General features: G+C 45.6%; 1 long non-coding RNA gene across 2 annotated transcripts in view; it reads right to left on the bottom strand.

Annotated features, from left to right (window-relative positions):
• Positions 1-4,614: 4,614 nt before the first annotated feature.
• The window catches only part of LOC128770054 (uncharacterized), a 47,876-nt gene continuing 37,013 nt past the window's right edge, over positions 4,615-15,477 (bottom strand). For both annotated transcript variants that reach the window (XR_008416450.1, XR_008416451.1), the window contains one exon: positions 4,615-5,004. This is a non-coding gene — a long non-coding RNA (uncharacterized LOC128770054). The remainder of the gene's footprint in view (positions 5,005-15,477) is intronic.

Here is a 15,477-nt window from a genome sequence, read left to right as displayed (position 1 = left end):
GCGTGACTTGGTTTATGACTTTGTCACAGCCAAACTGCACAGAAGCGCACATTCAGAGCTGGACACGCACCGGGCACCTCTTCACTTCTGGAGAGACCTCACTCACTCGGCAACCCCTCCCACATGCAGCGGCCACACACATAGAGGAACAGCCACCTGCAGCAGACACTCTACATTCACTCCTACAAAAGACTATTTTAAGACTTGGAACGCATTATTTCTTTTTCCATTCATTGTAATGGGAAAAATCAATTCCAATTTCGAACAATTCGCTTCTCGAACGGCCGTCTGGAACGGATTGTGGTTGAAAACCGAGGTTCCACTGTAGTTTGTAGCTTGAAAACTACTGCACAAAAATCATTTTTAAGTAAAAAACAAAACTGCCTTACTTGTTACAAGCCTCCAAACAAGCACCGACGGTGTGCAACACTAGCAGAATTTCCCATCTTCCTACTCCAACAACCCAAAGACGTCCTCCAGGCTAATTTGCACTAAACATCCGCGGCTCTTTCCGTCTTGTTCGTCATTTAGAAGATTCCGCTGCAGTGTGGTATATTGACATATCGCCTGCCGTGTCACCGCGCATCACTGATGCTCTCGTGAGTCAGAGCCATTTAACAAATCCAACAACTTGAACACTTCACTTTGGATCTGGAGCGATGATTTAAATATTCATGATTCGCTCTCCTGCTCATTTCCTCTAATTTGCCACAAACATTAGCGGGAGCTTATGTTTACCGCGGCTCCTCTCGATTTCAAGGGTTGTTTAAACTGATGTGAGGAAACCCTCAAATGGAAGACGAACTAATTCTCAGGCTAAGTGGGACGCAGGTCTAACGCTGAGCAGAAACAGCCTCTATTTTCCCGACACTTGAAGAGCCGGGCCACTCAGCGCCCAGTTTTCATGATGGACTTGTGGGGTCATTATCGCAAACTTAAGGAAATGTTCCTGCTAATGAGGCCAGTGAACGCAACAGCAGGCACGCCTTGTGATAGTCGGAGAAAAAGGAGCAACGCTTTACTTACAGCAATAAAAAGTCGGCCATTTTGTCATATTTGCAGTGGAGAACTGTCAGTGCTGCACGGCCCTGTGAGTCACCACGGACACGTCAAACTCAAGCAGCGTCTGAGCTGCTACAGAGTTCCATATAATGTCGAAAACTCACCATGTCTGTAGTTCATGTGTCACCTGTGAAAAGTCACTCTTCGTCCCATAATGCCTTGCTAAAGCTTCAACCATAAACTGCAACACCAAACTCAGAAAATCCTTTCAAGTACCTTCATTTCCGGACTATAGAGAGATATTAGCCGCACCAGGTAAATTCAAGAAACCAGTAAGTAGCGTTTTGACTTATCCACGCTGCTCTCACAATCGACAAGGGGATCAAGTCAGCGTCAGCAAGCAGCCGGGATCAAGTCAGTGGCCAAAACCCGACTCGCTTGAGTTCACGTCGGACTTTTGAGCCAAACGCACTTTGTCTCGAGGCAGTGTCTCACGTCTGTTATTCACATTAAAGACCTAAAAATGCGCTGTTTTCTCCCGTGTGCCCAAAGTACCGACACCACTGCCGGTCTCAGCGGCTGCTTCTCGATTCCAGACCTCCAGGAGATCCACTCTGTTGACAGAGCTGTGGACATGGGGGGCGAAAACAGCGCATTTAGAGTGTTTTAAAGGCAAAATAAAAAGCCTCTGATTTCAACGCCTCTTATTTAATATGTTTTTAGCCTGTAAAAATGCATATATTAGCTACGCTGTTGTAGAAGCCGCAGGGTTCAGACCATGAGAAAAAAGTAACAGCTTATAGTCCGGAAATTGCGGTAGTTTTGTCCTCCTCTTTGGCAACTGTTTCAGTGCAACATTCAAAACAACAACACAAATAGGACACAGAAACACTGTTTCAAATCAGAACTCTTCTTCACAGCGACAGTCTCCTGGCTACAGCTGGGTGAAGAAATGAAAAAATTCCCTCCATCCTTCTTTAACGTGATGATTTTCAGTGTCCACTTTTATTTTAGCTGAACCTGGAACACATTATTTTCATGTGATAAAGCATCCTAAGGGTTTATGTGTATATATAATGTGTGTTTGTGGCTATTAAATAAGGAAAAAAGAAAAAAAAATCCACTTAAACTCAAACTTTCACCCCGCACTTTTAAGATCTTGAGCAAGTCTGGCTAAGACAGCGCAGCCTGGTGGTCTCTCTTTTACTGTCAGTGACAGTTGCAGCATGGTTTTGACTGACATTCATGCTTTAAAAAAATGTTTTCCAAATCATGTGTAACATGTTTTCCCAATAGAAACTCAGGAACTTGAATTTTTAAAATTTCATCAGCAGCAACATGATGTGGAATGGCAGTTCAGTGGCCACAAAAGCTGGACGGGAAATGCAGGAGTGCGAGAGTAGTGAGTTCAATGTTTGAAAGTATCAACTTTTTAAATGAACAAATGCAAAACGGTCAGTGCTGCGGGCTCATAGACGGCTCAGCAGTTGTGCCATCCCTGAGGCGGAACTGGGTCCTCTGAAGCCACTTCGACAAAGCACAGACTTTGGCAAAATAAGCAAGTCAAACAGGCCATTTTTTAAAGTCTCTTCCCTGTGTGTTGAGCTGGCAACCTTTCCAGGGTGTCCCCCGACCTACTGCCAGACCTACTGGGAATAAAGTGCAGCAAAGGAATAAATGAAAAAGTTCCATCTTAATTTGTTTGTCTTCGCCGACACCATTTTGCTCCGCTATAACCAACAAAGCAATTTCATTTTTCTAATAATAAATACCAAATGACTGACAAAGCCTCTCCAACTGTGATCGGCAAAAAAAAAAAAAAGCTATTTCCTCTCATCTTTTTCACTCTGCTCCATCTGTAAGTGATAATGTATTGAGGAAATAAGATAGCAATTGGGGACTTGGGGAGCGGAGGAAAAGGTGATAGCGCAAGTATCATCATGATGCGCCTGTCACTACACGTGGACAAACTGTTTGGGGATGATGTGGGACAAAGGAGGCGATTAGTTGGACACCGCACTGGTAATAGACTCTCCGGGGAGAAGTAAGTCAGGCGGCTCAATGCCGCAGCCAGTTTCACTGAGCAATTAAGCGAGCGGGGGGAGTCAAAGTGGCTTAGCCTGATGCTGTGCAGCGCGGCGCCACTGCAGGGAGCAGAGGGTCACTTTCAATCCCTGTCAGCCCACCTGTGTCCGAGTGCACCCGTCCTCACTGGCTGCGGGAGCTGAGGACAAAGCCGAGGGGACAAGTCGGAGCAAAGCGCCCCCCCCCCCCTGCGCCATATTGACTCCCACGGACGTCGTTCCCCTTTTCTTCCACTTAAAAACGTATATTTCTCTCCTGGTTATTCCCCGAATGAATTATTGATAGTCCGGAGAAAGGTTGAGAGCTTTTTCCTCTGGGTAAACACGGCAATAAAAACGGGGAGGACTGCAATAAAATGATATGGGAGGCATCTTTAGCCTTTTACCAAAATGGATTTCAAATTATGATGTGTTATGCATCACTTGGAAGACTTGAGAAGGGAATCGATGAGTGCGAATTTCTGTTGCGGTGTGATTCTCAAGACCTTCAAGAGGAGCCTTTACTAAGAGCGGAGGAAGACGTGGTGATTTTTCTAAAAAGAAGAATGGGAGCTCACTTCTTCCTGATGGAGGCAACGTTGTGATGCATGACGCAGATGCCAAACACCTTGTGGAGCAGCAACGTGAGACTCAACAGTACCAGTCGGGTGTTAAAGTCGTGAACCAAGGGTTGGTGTTAGTCAGGTGTGTTTCTGTGGAGGGTATTTCGCCTCATGTTGTTCTAGAATTAAGCATAATTCAATTGTCATTTTGTTCATGTGTCTGTCTGAATGAGGGCTGAAGCACATGTTTCTCTTTTGCGTTAATGTGCGCGTCTTAATGTTAGCAACAGAGATGTGAATGAGCGCCTGAGGAGGAGAGTCAATACTCATTGCAGTTGTATTTCAGGGATCAGACCCTGGTTATTGGATTGGATTCTGTAAATGTGTTCGGAGACGGCAACATCTTTCCATTACCTCCAAACAAAAAAGAATCCATTTCACAAGTCACAACTTTCAGCATTCTTCTCCCAAAATCCAGGTGACTAATCCTAACCTGGCAACTCCAGATGGAGACCCTACACTTTGTTGTGTTATTGAGACCTAAAAAGCTTTTTCTTTTTTATTTAGAAGATTTTTGAATCACGCACGACGGATCACCACGACGGTCCGATACAGCGACCGCATCACTGCTGCCGCTGCACCAACCCGTCTATCAATCTCCCGCTCCCCTTTTCCCTCACTCGAGAACAAGACCCCGAGATACTTAAACTCCACCACTTGGGGCAAACCACCTTATTCCGGTCGAGAACCATGGCCTCAGACTTGGAGGTGCTGATCCTCACCCCGGCCGCTTCACTTCGCAGGACGCATGTTTTTAAAAATCCCTGCTGTGTGAGTGAAGTTTTAAAACAACTTCTCCATGGTTACAAGTGAAAATAATGAAGCCATCGGCTGTTTGTGTTCATGCAGGACCTTTTAACTGACTTAGAGTTTATGTTCAGTTTATCAAATCTTGCTTTTTTTTTTTCCAATTCTCCAGCGACCTCTGCGCGAGACATTGTGCTCATCACCATGCAGCCATCAAATTGCTTCTGCCTTGGCAGATTTCCCCACCTACACTGGAGTGTCAGACGTTACCCGGCGCTAGCGGGCAATCAGAAAACCCAATAAAAAGCTTATTGTGCTGCAAGCATTTTAACTGTACGGCCCCCAGACAATCCTCAATCCTCCGATGGTGTAAGCCCATTTTTGATTTACTTCTTCCCACCGCTGGACCGCAAGACAAGCAAGATTACAAGAATGAAGGCAGTGATGCCTTGAGGGGAAGAGTTTTCAACTTACCAGCAGCACATTCATGAGCGCGCTCTCCAGCAGCAGTCCGCCGAGACTTGTGTGCTCCAATTTACCGCTTCCACCAGAATGTGAGGATGACTGTCCTGAAATGAGAAATCGAGCTCGACGTTACCTTCTCTCTCTAATAGGGAAGGAAACGTGGCACTTTTATGATGGTAAACGTCAAAGGTGTTGAACATTATTCTCCCCCACGATGCAGTTTGATATTCCCCGTCTTTGTTTTTCCGTTACCATCTTTATTTGAAGAAAAGATCCGTTGCTGTACGTCCGATTTATCATACTCGGATCAGGTTCTTTGGATCACCTGTAAATTGAATTTTTATTTTTCCCGATTCCACTGTTTTTCTGCCATATTTCTGCCATATTCCGCGTGTATTTCTACATACAAAACGAAAAACTTGATCTTGTTTTCCACCACTCTCTGACAGAAAGTCTTTTGCTTACATCTCCTTAGGCAAGACATAAAGGAAGACTTGACTTATTTCCTTGGGGGCCCTGAAAAGCAAACGCTCCATCACCTTTGGTTTTTCACCCGCCTCCGCCCACGGATTCCAAACTAAGTTCCAGTCCAATGGGGACTGATCAGTTTTTCAAACAAGCCGAGTCGGGTCATGTGGAGACTTGAACATAAAAGCATAGATAAAAGCAAAGTGCAACCGGGTTTAAAGCTTTTGATTTAAGCGTGGACAAACAGGAAATAAAATAAAAATAAAGCTTGACTTGAGCAATTTTTCTAACTTACCTGAAGTTGTTACCGTCATTGACAAAACACAAGTCACTGCTCATCTCCCCTTTCACACAAAGTGAAGTGAGAAAGCTAAAAAACATTGTGAACTAAATGATAAAACTCTTTGCAAACATCGCAGATTTCAACTTAATAAAACAAGATCAATGTAGAAATGAATTATAAGAGATAGAGATCATAATGAAAAACTATTTATCATGAAAGAAGCTGTCAAATCCGTGACGGATGGTGAACCTTATCGGCAGTAGGAGAAAGTTTATGATTAAAAGAACCAAGTGATTGATGGCGATGAACGTACCTACGAAGAAAAACAGAACCAAAAAGTTCAATTTACATTTTGGCTGTTAGTCTCCAGTTTGCCTTGATACATATCGACATCTTTTTGCCTCCAACTTTCATCACATTGGAGTGGAAAAAGCTTGAACCAAGACCCACACGTGGCCTTTTCACCAGCACCTGAGAGTCCAAACTGTGTTTCTATCTTCCAAGCTGAAAATCCATACATTCACATGCAGGGTAATAACTGTCTATTACACCAGGGGGTTCGAATTCAATCACACCAGGGGATAAAATGTTAAACAGTTGCGGACTGGACACAGTTTTCATTGATTCAGCGGTCTATAACTGGCACTCCTTTCATGGTAAACAAGCGTCTAAACAGATGTTTTTTTCACCAGAGGCTTCTCGTCATAACCCAGGAAACACTGTGGTTTTCCTTGTTGTAGAACAAGCCACTGTTCCAATGTCCTTCCATGAGTTCTGTACTCACTTTTGAAAGCTTGCAGATTTATTTTAAGAGCGTCTGTTCAAGGTCATGGCATCGACATGCAACGGAGGTGAGGTTTCCCTCACGGTACATACTGACCATTCATAGACAAATGACCTGCTTATTTGCTGTTAATATTCAGTAGTTATGATGGTGTTTGAAGTGAAACTTCTGTGACCAGAGTCAAGTACAGTCAGGCATAACAAGGTGCCAATCATCCCTTAATAATGAATATTTACTGGAGGCTGCTGGTGCACAGGTGGTAATACACCGTCGCTTGTCTAAAGAGCAACAGAGGGGCTGGATTTTTGGGAGTAAAACCAGTATTGTGCCTCATTTATCGCCAGGTAAAATGACAGCAGGCCAGATGGATGAATGGACGGATGGACAGATGGATGGATGGGGAGACGGCATGATGGACGAACGGACAGGCGGACGGATGAATGGATGGATGGATTAGTTAAAGCAAAGCCAGATAGCCAAATGGATGGAGGGATGGATCAGTAAACACACAGCAAGATGGACTGATGGACGGATGGATGGATGGATGGATGCATGGAGAGATGGCTTGATAGACGAACGGATAGGCAGATGGATGAATGGATGGAGGGATGGATCAGTAAACACACAGAAAGATGTCCAAATGAACTGATGGATGGATGGATGGATGGATCAGTAAACACACAGCAAGATGACCAAATGAACTGATGGATGGATGGATGGATGGATGGATGGATGATGGAGAGATGGCTTGATAGACGAATGGATAGGCAGATGGATGAATGGATGGATGGATCAGTAAACACACAGCAAGATGACCAAATGGACTGATGGATGGATGGATGGATGGGTGGAGAGACAGACAGTTTGACAGATAGATGGAGCAGTAAAAGCACGGACATATGGCCAAATGGATGGATAAATGGATGCACGTAGAGATGGCTGATGGACAAACAGACAGACGGATGGATAGACGGCATCAGTTTATGCGCAGACAAGTGATCTTGAGATATTACTGAGGCAAAACTGAGCAGGGAATCCTCCTAAACTAGTACCTGCCCTGACAAGACGTCAGCTGTCTGCTCACTGCAGGGAAATACATCGGTGCCATGACGGAGCTCCTCCGTCTGTATCGAAGGGACACGCAGGTTCCTTCCTAAAGTATCTACCTGAGGAGGAACCCTGACAAGACGTCTCACTGCTGACTGCATATATATATATATATATATATATATATATATATATATATATATATATGGATCAATATGGCGTGAGCTCCTGAAACTGCTGCCAACTGTTCATGTTAATGTCGTCCTACTAACTATCGACTGTGTTGGTTGTCAACAAGTCAGTGGCCATCGTCGCGACTAGTCAAGTAGTGGTAAGTGTTTGAATGGTAATGGCTCAAAATGTTGTTTTCTCAGACTCAGGTATTTACTTAGTGTGTGTTTGCGTGCATGGATGCATGTGTGATTTTAAGTACGAGTGTATCAACATGAAAAATTGAGGACATTCACCCGGCTGCGACGTGAAGATAAAGAGCTTCATGATCTTGATGATTCATATGGGAATTTGACTGGACGTCTACAAAAGCAATACCGCCCCCTGACTGTTGCGCTTAACCTCCTGCTACATTGTAAATAAAACATGACCAAAAACTTTCCTGGCCATACAATGCTCTGCGGGAGTTTAACCTCAATTTGGAAGTCATGAAAATTGAGCTCACATTATTCTGGATTTAAATATTGACTGTAACCTTCAGGCATTTAACGCATGTTAATAAAGTTTTAGCTTGTCGTATGGCGATGACCTCAGAGCAGAGGCGCCGAACAAATACAAATGTGATTTAAAGGGTCGGCTCTTGTGACTCAAATGAGGCCTGTGGATTGAGGTGTGGGGGCGGGCTGCGGCCCACTGGGCCATTTATGATGGACGTCATGAAATTATGACCCATGTTTAATTATACTGCGGGCTGCACGGCTCCCACGGGCCTGGAGTTTGACACGCCATGACGTGCCATGATGTCCTAATATTCGGTGTGTATTTATCCATCGTTGAAGTATGCAAATGTTCCCTCCCAAACTGCCACTAAAGTGACTGATAACACGATTTACGATAAGCATCATTCAAGATTCATTCGCGCGGATTCCTTCAAACGTGGCGTCGTGTCAGGCGGCGTCGCCTGCGCCTGGTCATCGGAGCTAATCCTTCCAGAGTTAAGCCGGGTGTTCACTGGTGTGGTAAATAAACAGGCATCCATTGTTAAAGATGGCTGCCCTGATAAGGCAGCGACGAGACAGAGGTGACCCTGAGCAGAACACAGATGCAAAAACATGAAATGAATGTGGCGTTCTATTCACGATGCTGATTATTAACTCATGTTTCTGTTTCTTCATGTGACCGTTCTTTAACTTTCAGGGCTATCCAGCAGCTTCAGGTGGTCACGCCAAAGGCCCTTCTCCCGAGTGACATCCACCAGCTCCGACTGGAGGATCCCGAGACGTTCCCAGGCCAGTGAGGAGATATAATCTCTCCACCTTGGTCTCCTCCCAGCTGGACGTGTCTGGAACACCTCCGAAGGGAGGCGACCAGAGGGCATTCAGATGAGATGCCCGAACCACCTCAGCTGACTCCTCTAAATGTGGAGAAGCAGCAGCTCTATTCCGAACCTCTCCTGACCTTGCTCTCTCGGTCATGACCCAAAGCTCATGACCGTAGGTGAGGGTCGGGACGAAGACTGATCGGTATATAGAGAGCTTTGCCTTCTGGCTCAGCTCTCTCTTATGGACAACAGTGCGGCAAAGGGATTGCAATACCGCTCCTGCTGCCCCAATTCGCCGACCAATCTCCAAATCCCTAATCCCCTCACATGAGAACAACACCCCGAGATATTGAAACCTCTCCACTTGAGGCAAGATCTCAGTCCCAACCTGGAGAGAGCAATCCATCCGTTTCCGTTTGAGAACCATGGTCTCGGACTAAGAGCTGCTGATCCTCATCCCAGCCGCTTCACACTCGGACGCAAAACGATCCAGCGGGAGCTGTAGGTCATGCGATGATGAAGCCGTCAGAACCAAATCATCCGCAAAGAGTAGAGACCGAATCATTGAGGTACTCAAACCCCTCCACCACGATAAGGTGACGGTCCACGGAGGAGCTTTCAGGACTCATGACCTTTTCAACGGGTCACCTAGTTGTGACCTTTTGTCCTTCTTTTTCTCCTGTTTTACTTGGCCGGCGAAAACTTCCATCGATTTTCCTGTAATTTATTTCTTTTACCCTAAACAGCCAGTCAGTCCATTAGTCTCTCTAACCAACTGCTTCATGTTACTCTCTCTCTCTCGCTCTCAAGTCAAGCATGTGACTGTCGGAGCGCACAGTCCCGTCACACAGTAGGCGCCTTCCATTTGGATTATTGATCGAAGCATTAAAGATGAATTAAAGTCCAACCGAAATTAAATAGGAGTGCGTGCCTGTGTTTTAAAGTGGGGGCGACCTTTTGCTCGCCTTCCTCTCGCTCACCGCTGAATAAAGGGGACGACTGAAGCTCCGCACTCCGACTGTCGGAGGCTGACGGAGACTGAAGCCAACGTTTCACGAAGGGAAATCCAGGGAGCGCGACGCAAGACTTTGCCGTCCCGTCCAAGTTCAAAGAATATCAATAACCCGTGGAAACATGGTAATCAAGTTTCGCACAGTACACACTCGGACTGCAGGCAATTTCCAGCGGAGATTGTGAGTCAAGCCCGCAGCACTCGGCGCCAATAGTGTTTTAATCACTCTGTCACAGAGTTGAGACCCGCTGTAAGAGCAGGGTGATGAATGACGGTTCAGGCTCAGCACAACTGCAACGGACCAGGGCTGATTAGTGGCATCTGGGGGATGATTCATTGATGCAAACACATTTCAATTTAACGGCTCTTTGATCAAATATTAATGAACACCCCCCCCCCCCCCCCCCCCCCCCCCCCCTTCTTTTATTATGTACGGCTTCAATTAACAGGCTCTGTGATTTGACCTGTCGCTGCACTCCCCAGCTTGAACAGCTTGGTGTTCTTCAGGAGGGAACCTGCGTGTCCCTTCGATACAGACGGAGGAGCTCCGTCATCGCACCGATGTATTTCCCTGCAGTGAGCAGTGAGACGTCTTGTCAGGGTTCCTCCTCAGGTAGATACTTTAGGAGGGAACCTGCGTGTCCCTTCGATACAGACGGAGGAGCTGTGTCATGGTGCCGATGTATTTCCCTGCAGTGAGCAGTGAGACGTCTTGTCAGGGTTCCTCCTCAGGTAGATACTTTAGGAGGGAACCTGCGTGTCCCTTCGATACAGACGGAGGAGCTCAGTCATCGCACCGATGTATTTCCCTGCAGTGAGCAGACAGCTGACGTCTTGTCAGGGTTCCTCCTCAGGTGGATACTTTAGGAAGGAACCTGCGTGTCCCTTCGATACAGACGGAGGAGCTCAGTCATCGCACCGATGTATTTCCCTGCAGTGAGGCGTCTTGTCAGGGTTCCTCCTCAGGTGGATACTTTAGGAGGGAACCTGCGTGTCCCTTCGATACGGACGGAGGAGCTCCGTCATCGCAACGATGTATTTCCCTGCAGTGAGCAGTGAGACGTCTTGTCAGGGTTCCTCCTCAGGTAGATACTTTAGGAGGGAACCTGCGTGTCCCTTCGATACGGACGGAGGAGCTCCGTCATCGCACCGATGTATTTCCCTGCAGTGAGCAGACAGCTGACGTCTTGTCAGGGTTCCTCCTCAGGTGGATACTTTAGGAGGGAACCTGCGTGTCCCTTCGATCAACAGCATCAAGTTTGTTTTTTAACTTAATATTTTATGGAGCAATTTTTTTAGATTTAATGATATTCGCGGTAGCATCGCAGAACTCAGATGGATCCAGATGGTAATTTGGAACACAGCGAAAATGTAACCATCAATGTCCTATTGACTAAAAATTTCAATTCAATCCGTTTCTCAGTTATTTAGCAGGCAGATTGACAAACAAACATGTCTTGTATTTACTCATGTTGATCAACCGAATGAGCACCTCCTTCTCCAGCGTGGACCACAGTCACCAGGCTGCAGAGTGTCAGACCAAGAGGGGAGTGGTCAGCGAGAGACGTCCATCGACTTTTATTTAAAGTCCAATATCCTCGCAATGTTTCCCGATCCCAAAACTGTTGACATGAAGATGATCAATGACAGCAGATCAGCCCCAAAGGAAGCGCGGGGAACGCGTCACATGATGAATGGCTTTGCCAGCTGTCACGAACTACACTGGACCAACGCTGCGAAGACTTCATAAATCATCAGCTCTCTGACAGAAGAAGTTGCAGTGCTCTTTACAAAAGCACTGTTTTCTCTTCCTTTTATCACTTTTCACCGCGGCTGCTTGAGACGCGCCAGCGTTTGCCTCCTCCCTGCCGCCGCTGACAGTCCTCAAAGATTATTAGTTAATGATGAATTAAACATGAAATTTAAGCGCTCAAATAAGACGTCCCTCAGGAAAGTCTGTCAGGCACTAATGAATGTCTCTCAAACCTGAAGTGCTTTCTACTTGAAAGAGACAAAAAATGCCCCAAAACAAAATCACAGAACGGCATGCCTGATATTGCAGCGGTTTATCCAGCGCTGCGGGCGAAAATATCGGCAAAAATAATTAGCTGCATTCACCAAACGCTCCATTGGCGTGCTCCAGTGGAGAGCTTCTCCCGCTACATGTCAGGATTTGCATTCCACCTCATTATATGTCAAGGTTGAGAAATCCCAGCCATTTTAAAATGTTCAGAGCAGCCAAGTGGGCTGGATGAAAAGCAGCAGATGATGAGTCACATTAAGAATATGCTTCATGACCTTCAGTGAACTATAGGGGAGTGTTTAACAAGTCACCTTTTGTTTGATGCCACGCCTTAAATATGTATTGGTTTCAGTAACAGCCAGAACCCATCCGCTCGGATCCATACGCCCTAAATTTCAGTTTGCGTGAAATGTAACGTAATGTCTTTCTAACAATGGGGCAACAAACTTGTTTCATGTGTGTACTGTAATATTGTACTGCGGTATCAGATTTTTCTCCCTTTAAAGATGGCTGTTGTCATCTTGTCATTGCCACTTAACTTATTAAGTATTGCAATACATCGCAATGTATCGTATCAGTGCTTCAATGAATCGTATCGCAAGATTCCTGTCAATATTCCTGTGTCACGTTCCACATATCAGTGACTCGGTTTCACACTGCGGACTCTGTCTCGAGACAAAGCACGTTCGGCTCAGACGTCCAGGATGTGAACACAAGCGAGTCGGGTTTTGGCCGCAGACTTGATCCCGGCTGAGAGCAGGACCTTGTCTAAGGAAACTCTCCACAGGGGGCGAGCTTCTCGCCTCAAGCGACTCTGCACTAGACGCTGGAAACTACGTGTACAGCGCGACTCCACACAAACATGAGAAATGCCGGGGAGCAAAGGGTCTGATCACTGTCTGTTCAAATAGGTTGTCACGCCATCCGCACACCATCTGTTATTAAAGTTTAAAACCAGCGTAACTGATGGCGCTGCCATTACCAAGCAAGGCAAACCCGCTCTGCTATTGGCCGCTAGGTCGACTGTTCCTCTCCCCTCAATGGCAACATTAATAGTAAAGGTCACCATGGAAACACTTCATGAATTACCATATGTCTGACCACGTACAGATGTGTATATATGTTCATTAGCTGCACATACAAACACGGTGGGAAACGGGAGGTCAGAATTAATAGAGCAATGAACCTTGATAACAGCGCAACACTGAGACCATTAGAGTTATAATTACGCTCATTAGCCTAATATCTACTCGGGTGGTGAGCAGCTATATCCTCCTCACGCTGCTGGGAGTGTGAGAATTTATGCAAGAAGGAAAACAATCATCATAGCAGTAGCTTCACCTCTCACCACCATGAGACTGGAAGGAGAGAAAGGTCCGAGCGTGAGCTGCTTCCAACAGACGTGTTTTCAGCTTGTTTTTGCAGCAGAGCAGGTACATCGATCCCGAAGTACTCAGTCTAGAAAAAAAAAACAAAACAAAGCGTAGCGTGCGGATGGCGTCTGAGGTTTTGCAGTTTAATCAATTTTAGCACGGCAAGGCCAGCGCACAATGAAGAACAGCCAATTTCACTGAGTAGATGTGCTCAAGAAGAGCCAGCAAGAAAAAAGCACCAACAATGCAAGGACAACGCTGCTTTAAATTAAGCCCAAAAAAAAAAAGGCGGAATGTTTTCCGTTGAGAAATGTGAATCTACAGTAGCACAAACCTTTCACTGTTATTGGTGCGCTAGTTTAATTCAAGGTTGAAGTCAAAATAAATCCATCAGTTCTGTTCCTATATAAGAAAAAGTGGTGGCAAATGTAAAGGTTTTTTTTTGTTTACCCTAAAGGACCCGGTATTTTTAGGATCATCATCTGGGGTAAAGGACGGAGGTCGAGCGAGGCGAAGAAGAGCAGCAGCTGGAAAGGGAAGCTAATTCAGAGAGTAGTGGGAGCTAGCATGATCTATGAAGGGGAAATAGACGTGGCACTGTTGGAGTTCCTCACGTTTACAGTCATTGGAAAGGACAAGATCGGAAATTGATACGTCGTGTGGAGGATTTCCGAGACTGAGATCCGAAATCGGTCGTATCTGCCGAAGTTCTGTATCGAAATAGGCCTTCCGTCCACATGAATATGGCGTTTTCAACCACTATACGGATATGCTTCTCCAAGTGGACAGTGAATCCGGATATTTTCGGAAATAAAAACGTTATAACTTCCTTGTCTGCCACCTCACAACGATACCAGCGAACAAGATAGTCATATACCATCGGCAACAACCAGCGAACAAAGGGGAAGGAGGGAAGGAATAACATGACAAGGCGTCAAAGGAAGAACACAATTCCAAACTGGAACGGATGCAAGCTCAATAAGAACAATGAAACTCAGAGCAGTCTAAATGACAGCGCCTGCCTGTCACACACTCCCAGCGCTACACATCCCTCCACCAATGCCTGAGGTTGACCCACACTCCGAGCAGGAAATTGAGTTGTGTAGCAGCATGTCCAAACATTACAGCTGCAAATGTGTAATAAGAAGGCTGCGTCGTAGCTGTGACCACAACAGGCTGATGGAGCCAAAATTAGCAGACGGGAATAAGGGAATCTCAGAGGAGCTGATCTACATATCAGCGTCAAGATGCTTGCTGCTGAAGTTAGCTGAGATAATGATGCCTGCTCGAAGAAGCAGTTTGGGAGGAGGGGCCATTTTTCTAAAAGGGCACTTCATACAGGGTGATGTAAGGGTTGAAACATCCAGCCCTCTTTACACTGGAGGACATGTATTTGGCATTCCATCCTACAGCAGAAGGGACGAGTGTTAAACTAGCCGATACCACGCCTGTGACATTGGATTTGAATATCACAGTCTGAATGGGCACAAAGACGTAAAAATGCAACGACAAAAGCGGGAATAACACAACAATCTCTTCAGCTGTAAAAGCCCTTCACAGCGATGAACCCTTGACATTGTAAACTTGTGAAGAGAGTAGAAGGACGCTATTGACGGTAATACATGCTTTTCAAGTACCGTTTTAACCCCTATCATAACCCTTGTTAACCCATCCGTTTCATGGTAAATGTTTTGTGTGGGTCGGAATCTGACCGTCAAAGAAAGGCGTATGAATGAAGAGGGAACTTTGGGATTCAGTTCATTTCTAGTTGACACACACAGAACGTGTAATATAATGTGAAGTGCAACTTGAATGGAAGCATAGATTACTGCACATCGATAGAGCATTTTGGAAGTATTTGGAGTATTGTCGCGCTAATGGCTACTTCCAGAAACACACAGTTAGCATTAGCTGATGCATAGCATAGTGAAATGATTAGTAGACTAGTAGTTTGGTTGGTATATTTAATTTTAAATCAAAACAAGTATGAAGACTAACCGAATGGATGTTAATGTTAACTTACAGTACCGCCACGATAGTTTGCGATAGCTAGCAGAGGGGCTTTGAACTCACGTACCTGATGTTACTGTAGCCC

Source organism: Synchiropus splendidus, chromosome 13 (assembly GCF_027744825.2).
Source record: "Synchiropus splendidus isolate RoL2022-P1 chromosome 13, RoL_Sspl_1.0, whole genome shotgun sequence".
Taxonomy (NCBI): domain Eukaryota; kingdom Metazoa; phylum Chordata; class Actinopteri; order Syngnathiformes; family Callionymidae; genus Synchiropus; species Synchiropus splendidus.
This window is presented reverse-complemented; position numbering and strand designations above follow the sequence as displayed.